This window comes from Monodelphis domestica, chromosome 3 (assembly GCF_027887165.1).
Source record: "Monodelphis domestica isolate mMonDom1 chromosome 3, mMonDom1.pri, whole genome shotgun sequence".
NCBI lineage: Eukaryota > Metazoa > Chordata > Mammalia > Didelphimorphia > Didelphidae > Monodelphis > Monodelphis domestica.
In genome coordinates this window covers 225370368-225379532 of record NC_077229.1, presented here as the reverse complement: position 1 = coordinate 225379532, position 9165 = coordinate 225370368, and the positions used below count along the sequence as shown (strand labels likewise).

At 36.9% G+C, this 9165-nt stretch overlaps 1 pseudogene; it reads left to right on the top strand.

The window, feature by feature from the left end:
* Window positions 1–6555: 6555 nt before the first annotated feature.
* On the top strand, window positions 6556–6899 carry LOC100619157 (alpha-ketoglutarate dehydrogenase component 4-like; annotated as a pseudogene).
* Window positions 6900–9165: the final 2266 nt, after the last annotated feature.

The window sequence follows — 9165 nt, the reverse complement described above, 5'->3', positions numbered from 1 at the left end:
TAGATGAGATGGAGATGAGTTTTTTGGCTCCTCTCAAGTCTTTCTTCAGGAAAAGCTACTTTCAAATATCAAGAAAAAAAATTAAAAAATTTCTTTTTCTTTTAATTTTTTTAAAACCAAAAATTTATTTATGATTCTGATAAGATAAGCTACCTACTACTGGCCTCAGGACACTGAAGCCATCTTCTCAAAAAATCTCCTATGGATAGCTCTTTTCCATTAAGCCTAAATTTAATGACAAAATTCATTCCGATTTTGAGAAATGATGAGCCAGAGGGTAAGAAATACATATAACCTGAATACATTCGAAAGAAGAGCTTCATGGCCCCCTCCCAGATTCTGCCCAAAACCAAGTCTAATATCTTTCTCCAAGGCAGAATTACTGAAGTGTATCTGGCTAAGGATCAAAGATTCATAGGAGCTAAAGATCTTTCAGAACATCCATCTTGTCCTTTTATTTTAAAGATAGAGAAATTGGGGTCTGTGGAGGTGAAAAACTTTGCCCTAATGCACCCAGTGTATGCTTCAATCCTTTCTGAGACCCATGGGTTGTAGCATGGATTAGCTATTTTGAAAATCTTCTTGAATATAGCATAAACTTGCATTCTGATAAAACGCTGTTAAGACAGGGAGACAGCATGGCACAATAAATAGATACTTTTAAAGCCAGGAAGACCTGCTCATCCAAATTCCTCCACTGTCTTATACCAGGGTCAAGTCGTTTAGCCTCACTGTTCTAGGCAAGTCTGGTTCTAAAGTCAGGTGGGTGGCACAGCAGATAGAAAATAGAAGGCCTGGATCAGGAAGACTTGAATTCATCTACAACCTCAGGTATTTATTAGCTGTGTTACCTTAGGTAAGTCACTTAACTTCTGTTTGTCTCAGTTACATCATATGTAAAATGGAGACAATAAAATCACCTACCTCCCAGGGTTGTTGTGAAAATCAAATGAGATATTTATAAAGTGCTTAGAACAATTTTCAGCATATGGTAGGTGCTATACAAATGCCAGCTATTACTCCAGATATCTTACGAGTTGTCTGAGCCAGAATAAGTCACTCGGTCTTTTTTTTTTATGAATTTTACAGTTTTTACATGTAAATTTTACATGTAAAAATGAAATTTACAGTTTCATCAACTGTAAAATGAGGGTAATAACGGCAACTCACGTTGTTGTGAAGATAAAATGAAATGGTTGATTAAAAAAAACAGCACAGTGCCAGACATAAATGGTATTATATAAATAAATATTTATTCCCTTTTCTTCCCCCGAAAGGAAAGGAGGGTATTTATTCCCTATATAAGGTTGTACTAATTCCTGCCCCAAACGTGCGTCTGTTATTTTGTAAACCTCTATCCACTCCAGCATAATGCCTAATTAACCTGGTTAGTTGTACAACCATCTTTACAGCACAGAAGGTAGAAATTCCAAGGTTGAAGCTCACTTTCTGGCAGGCCCATTAAAAATTCCACCATGAAGCAATCTCTTAAGAACATTGTAAAGTAACGTGGTCAAATAGATTAGGACAAGCTCTGGTGCATTTAAGTTTTATAAGCATATGCATGGAAATGCCATCCAGGTACAAACATTTCCATTCTCATTCTTTAAAATCCAGCACAGCGTAACCAAGAAAAAATGTTTAAAGCCTTGCTGATGACACGGTGCTCAGTTTGTCTTTGCTTAGCTGCCACAGAGCTAGCCAGCCAACGGAGCTGGATGTCTATTTAGTGTCTCAATGTATTTGAGTTCATTCCAGTGCCATTGACCCATTTTCCAGCAGCTTTGTCACTGTGCTCAGTGAGCCATCAGACTTGACAGTTTCACATTTGCTGAAGTCCTCTTTATCGTCGGAAACTTCTATGATGGGATGTCTATGTTTTCCCCAATACTCCACTCATGTACTTAAATATAGACAGGGAGAGGGCCAGGAGCTAAGTATATGTGATAAATGTAGACAGTGTTGAGGGCTTTAAAAATGGATGCAAAGACTTACTCTAGTCCTTAAGTTGTTCAACCAGAAACATTAAATGTTCCTAGCCCAGCTTCTGGATTAGGAGCTAAGAGCTAAGGATGGAAAAGTATTGTGAGAATTCAGGATTACGAACCTGAAAGAAGAATCATCCAACTGGATGAGTGGCTGTCAGTAGGAGGCAGAGAGTTGAAGTCTGACAAATCATAGCCATTGGTCTCCTTCACAAGACATTTTGATGCACATGAACATCTACCAGAGGAATCCTGGAAATGTTTCTCCTCCTGCATTCTATAATAATGGACATCTAACCAGGTTGGTGTCACTCTTAGATGTGATTCATCTCTCCCCTCAAAGCCCAACTTGCCTTGGGGCAAGAGAATATGAGACGTGGGGTCCACAGTAAGCTAAGAAGTAGTGAAATTGGCCAAGCCATCCACCATTGTCAGTGAAAAGCAATTCCATCCTTTACTGGTCATTCTGCCATCAGGATGAGTACTCAGGGAAAGCAACCCTAAAATTACCCTTAGGTCAGATTTTTCCTAAACAAATTCAGTCACAGGACAGAGTCAAGTCCTTGGGATATATGACCAGGTGAAAAGAGAGACCATTGGACATGTCCTGAGGACACAGGACAGAAAGAGATTCCTCAGGCCCCCTTGATCAGAGACCCTAGAATACCTGGGACACCATCAGTAGAGAGAGAGCAGACCATGACCAAGTACAGGAAAAAAACTGATCTAGTGTGTGGCTGCAATTTATTGATCTTCCTACATGCTAAGCAAGGTTGTTTGTACCTGCTAGGAAAGTAAAAAAGTTGTCACCCCATTCCAAGAGACTCATGATGAAAAAAGTCATCCACCACCTTAGAAGGAACTGATGGAGTCGGCATGCAGACTGAAGCAAACCATTTCTCACTTTATTTCCTTAACAAGTTTTTTTCTTGTATAAGCAATATGTGGCTTTCACAACATGACCAACATCATGGCAGAATGTGTATTGTCTCTATTGTATTACTTGCTGTCTTGGGGAGGGAGGAAGAGAAAGAAAGAAAGAGGGATGGAGAGAAAAGGGATGGCAAATATCAGAAAATAATGATTAAAAATTATATCAACATATAATCTGGAAAAAAATAATAAAAATGAGGGAGAAAAACTGTCAGCACCCTCTAAATTTCAGTACCTGGAATCAAAGTTCTGATTCTCCCCACCTACCTTGGTTATAGTTTTGTCTGGAGGTGCCAAATTATAATAGTAGTCTAACCAATGGGTGCCCCATTAAGATAATTAATCACAGAGTAAAATAATCCCCTCTATATCTCAAAGCCTTTTCCCTGAGGTTTCAAAAAAGAGAAAGAGGCCTTCTTGTTGATATTTTAGTCAATGTAATTTCTACATTAAGCTAAGGATTCTTAGTCTTTTTTGTGTCTTTGATCTCTTTCATAGGCTGCTGAAGTCTATGGACCCTTTTCACAATAATGTATTTAAATGCATAAGTTAAAAACATGGAATTACAAAAGTAAAAATATATTAAATATAGTTATCAATTTTTGCCTGTTTTAAGCTGTCGTGATATTAGTGTGCCTTTTTTATGCCATCTTAGTTCAACTTGTGGCATTCTTTTGGAGCTAGATTACTTCACCCAAAGAAAAGCAGAGGATCTAATGAAGAAAAAGGAGGGATTTCTGAAAAAGATCAATGTGACTGTAGAGAGTGCCCATCAAGTAAGTCACTCATTGCCAAGAGTAAAACCCACACATATCAGAATTATCAAACAGAAATATAAAGGAACTTTAAAGACCAAATAAACTTCAGATTTAACATATGCTGTCCTGGTGGGAGAAAGTAGAGTAGAAGCAGCCAAATAGCACCATCTGGACTCAGGCCTTTCAAAAAAGAAAGTTCAGCAATGATTAGACTCTGAAGGCAGCTAGGTGGTGCAGGATAGAGGGCTGAGCCTTGGACCAGGAAACTCAAAATCTGATCTCATATATTTACTATTTATGAGACACTGACTTTAGTGATGCACTCCATTCATCAATGGGTACCCAGCAAGAACAGTAGGTGTGCATGTCAGTAGGACAGTGTTAGGAACACTAAAGCTCAGAACAAGCTTGGGTTTATAATAATGTTAAGGACAATAATCACAATAACAAAATCTTTATAAAAAATCCTAGGTTGAGATGGGAGGAAGAGCAAAAGATAAGGCCACTGATTCTGGGGAAATAGGACTGTGGGAGTGAATGAAGGTCAGAAGGCAGAACTTCAGAAATTCTATTTTGTTTGTTTTCTTCATTCAAATCAATTTGACAAGCATTTTTAAAATATTTTATTTTCCCAATTACATGTAATAACAAATTTCAACATACATTTTCCAAAATATATATAAGATCCAAAATATTATAAGATCCAAGTCATCTCTTTTCCTCCATCACTCCCCTCCCAGAAATGGCAAGTAATTTAATCTGGGCTTTATATGTATTATCACACAAAACATACATCTGTATTCTACAGGCATTTATTAGAGGCTTGCTATGTGTACACCTCTATGCTAATAATTGCAGGAGTTGCAAAACTTATATGAGATTCTAACCTCAAAGAACCTACAGTCTATCAGGAGGATATAATTCAAACAAATAATCAAAATCCAAAATAATAATATTAAGTACATGAGATATTCATTGATGTTTAGAAGGTCAGGAAAAATCCTTTTGTATAAATAAAAAGAATTTAGGTAACTGGTAGAAGATAAAAGATATTGCCTCTCTCATAGATGAACAGTTTGGTGCCTGAAAAGAATAGAAAAAGAACCTTGGTTTAATAAAAACTGTGATAAATCCATGTGGAAATAAGCAGTTTCAGATGGGATCTAAAAAGTTTGGGGCAGAAAATTAACTGTGGCATAAATATAAGAGCTTAAATCATCTTGTAAGGGATATAGGTGAGACCTCTTTTGTATCTGAAAAGATTTATGGTTTGAAGAGGAAGAGAAAACTTTCGTTAAAAAAAAACTGATAAAATATGTGTATAAAGAAACACAGTTGTCAGAAATTCAGACAGAGTATGGCTCCTTGAAGGCTTTAGAATGACTAGAGTTGCAAGAAGGGTTTATTTCCCTCAGTTTTATGCATGTTTTAAGACTGAAAAGAGGAAAATTCACAAAGTGAAACATCATGTAACTGGAACCTAAAAGATGATTAAATAAGGTCTGTTGACTTCATAGGAAAGATTTGGAGAGTTTTTCTTCATAAGTGAAAGTTGAGTCTCTTGGTACCAGAAGGCTCTGATTTACACCCCTGAAAGCAATTAAGTGTTAACAGAGGTTGAAGAAGGCTGGCTGGCCTGAAGCAGGAAAAAGAAAATATAGCAGAGGGCAGAAAACCCAGTTGTCCAGATGGAGCTATCAGAAGAAACCAAGAGTAGGAATAGTCAAGGGAAAAGAAGGCTTTAGGGGCTAGTTTCTGACTGGCTGAATAAAAGCTCTAACTCATTCTTCATTACTATATATAGTTTGGGAGGGACTGCTGCCTTTTCTAGTTTAAGAGAGAAAAACATAAAAGTAGACAAAGGTTTGTTGTGGGGGAAGGGGATTAGTGATTTCCTGTATGGAAAAGATCCTGAGATCTAATTCAATGTTAAATAATTAGTGAAGATCTAGCTAGGCCTGTCTGCATTGCCTAAATAGAGCCAACTTAAGGAGCTTTGCAGTTCTTTGGCTTAAAGTCTTAGTAATTCATTGGTATATTACATTGCTAGCCAATATAATAGAGTACCAGATTCTAGTACCTTCTTCACATGGTGACTATTCATGTTCATTAGTTGTATAGGCACCCTTATAGCAACAGAAAAACAAAATTCCAAGGTAGAATCTAACTTTGTGGGAGGTCCATTGGAAATTCCACCATGAATGAAGCACTTAAGAACACTGTAACCTTACTTGATTAAATAGATTAGGGCAAACTTTGGAAACATTTAAATTTTATAGACACACAGGGATGGAAATGTTAATGAAATTAGGCCCCAAAGGAATGGAATCAATGTTTCAGGTTGAAGGGGCTTAGGGTGCCACATTTTAGGAGCTGAAATAAATTCAAAGAAAAGTGACTAAGTAGAGATAATTGTTCCTTCATTTTCAAAGAGGACAATGACATCAAGGGATGATATCTTGACTTATGTATGAATTAGATTTAAGTGAGTCTGAGTTTCACAAAAATGTCAGGCTTATCCTCTCTTCCAGAGTCATTCAGGTCTAGTGGCAAGACAAAGATCAGGACAACTGGCAATGGCCCAAGATCCAGTGGATGGCTTTGTCATCTTTGAGGTCTGACCAAGCTCAAAGCACTCCACAGAATCTGTTTCAGCTGACTCAATGATTGTTAGAACAAATCGTTCTTATCTGCCCATTCCACAGAAGGAAGTCTGCACATGGATGGAGTGTACATCCCCCTAACACACTAATGGGTTTGAGGACCATCAGTTGCCTTCAACCTGGTTTAGCCCATAGTTTTTACCAAGGTATGGTCACTATACATACTGCAGCTTCTTGGAACCACAGGTAGAGATAGTGATATGTCTGTGAGTCACCATGGGCTGGAAGACAGCAGCATCCACCCAAGTGATTCAGGTAGTCAAACCACATACTTCACTAATAAGGTTTCCTAACAGAAAAGGCAAGATGAATATCAATAAATATACCAGAATCTTCATAATCATTAAGGCTTCTATCTTACCCTTCTACAAGGTCACAGCATTCAGTGGGAGGCAAATCATCAGATTTGCCAATGAATCATGGTCCACCAGATGCTGCTGAAATAATAAACATTACCTCAGAAATACAGGATGAAACTTGTGTCTTCAGAAGAGACTGAATTTATTCAACATGGAGGTCCAAAGCAATCACTGATGACCCTGTCACATATTGGTAATTAAACTTTTAACAAAATTTCCTAATTGTCCAATAATAAAAATTTATTTTCCTTTAAGGTCAAATTATAACAAATATCTTATTGCTAGGAATCTTGACTCACAAAATAAATTTTATTCTAATATTACAAAAGAAAAAATGAACTGGAGATATGTTGCAAGAAAGTCATAGGGAGATGTTCACTGTCTTAAAAGGATAGTTATTTTGAAGAACTAGGCTTGTTCTCAGACCTCAGACACTTTCTAGCTTATGACTATGGGCAAGTCATTTGACCCCCAATTGCCACTCTTCTGCCTTGGAACTGATACTTAGTATTGATTCTAAGAGAAAAGGTAAGGGTTTAGGAAAAAAAAGTTAAGGTTCTCATGTGTAGCCCACTATTTCAGATCAACTTCTCCAGTCCATGGCTCCCTTGCCATCTTCTCAACAGCTACCTTGGCACTTCATGGAGTACCATCTCCCTCTCTGCCATCCATAATAAAATCAATATTGCCCTTGCTCCTAGAAAGGGTGTGTTAATCACAATCTGTATAACTCTCCAAAACAAAGTCCCCTCCCCAGCCATCATTCCCCAATTAATAATTCTTCCAAGCCGAATATAAGATCCTTGACGGCAAAGACAATCTCTGCCCTTTTTATGCCTCTAGCATTTAGCAGTGTGGGGCACATAATAAGTAATAAATGAATGTTTGTAAATTAATTCTTTATTTAGTACAGTAACATTTACTAAAAACATGGATGGTCCTTTATTTTAAAAGTTTTTAAAGATTGATGTTACATCACTCAAGTATTCCTAACTCCAGGTCCAGCTCTCTCCACTGCATCATCAGCTGTCTCTGAAGGAACATTGAGAAAAAGCATTTTGTTGTTTCTTTTTTGTTAGATGCTTCTTGAAAGTATAGATTATTTCATTGTCTGGATTGCACACATGATAGATGCTTGGTATCCACTTATCGATTGATGGAATTTGTTTCTACTCTAAGTGCTGAAAGTTTATGTAAGATTGTATTCCTTGTTTTGTATGCTTATTTGATTTTTTGAGGGGTTTTACATTTATAATAAAAATTCCTTGTGGAAAAAAAAAAGATTGATGTTATGTCTAAGCGATTGTGGTTAACAGTTTGGTCTGTGATAAAAATCTAATAGCAATAAAATTTGTTGGTTGTGTTCTCCAGTATACTTAGAGGTCAGCATGTTGTGGCGTAGGAATTTGTGGTCTGTCAGTCCTAGACTGTAAACTTCTGTATAATAATTCTAGCCACCAGGTCATATCTTGCTAGGTACTCAGCAAGTGCTAAACTTATAAAAGTCTGCAACACTGTGTTGCTAAATTTCTAACATTTCTTAGCATAATCTGATCACTAAATCCAGGCTTCTTAAGGACACACTTCTTGTAATCTCCAATAGTAATCACATTCATTAACTCCTCCATTGCCACAAATAAGTCTGCATGATAGCTCTTTGATCCACACTTCTTTGTCAGCATACAATTGGTTAAGTTTATTTAGATTTCACTTGTGGTGAGTTTTTTTAATTTAATTCTTGTTTTTTAATTTGCCATCCAAAATAAGCCACTTTTGGTTTCATTTGGCAAATCCAATGGTGCTTATCTTTTACTTTTTCTTGGTAGAGTGATGTTTGCTTGTTCCAAAAGTTTTTCTGAAAGTGTATTTTGCCTGTTTTCTATGTGCTCTAAGAGTGTCTATAAAACCTCTTATTCCTTTTTGAGGGAAAACTTTAATCTTTCCTTAGCTGATTATATTCTATTAATATTGAATGATTCTCATCAAGATCAATCCCAAATCCTAAAGTTCTACAATTGTATATTAAGAGTGAAATTGGGGGCAGCTGGATGGCTCAGTAGATTGAGAGTCAGGCCCAGAGATGGGAGGTCCTAGTTTCAAATCAGGCTTCAGACACTTCCCAGCTGTGTGACCCTGGGCAAGTCACTTAACCCCCATTGCTTAGCCTTTACCACTCTTCTAAGACAGAAAGTAAGGGTTTAAAAAAAATAGAGTGGTTAATTTCTCTAAATGTTTTCTTCCCATTAAATAGAATACCCAAATTCTCCTAAGGAACTTGCAAACATCATTTTTTGTTACTTTTGCTTACATCACATTAAACATCTGGATATTTTAAAACATCTGGAAGGTTCAAATTGTTGATGTGAGGATCCCAATAAATCTCAACATATTTAGCCATAGCCTTGTCCTTAATATATTTTTGTTCAATATGTCTTACCTAAAGCTTAGTACAGACCCAGTGCCTGGT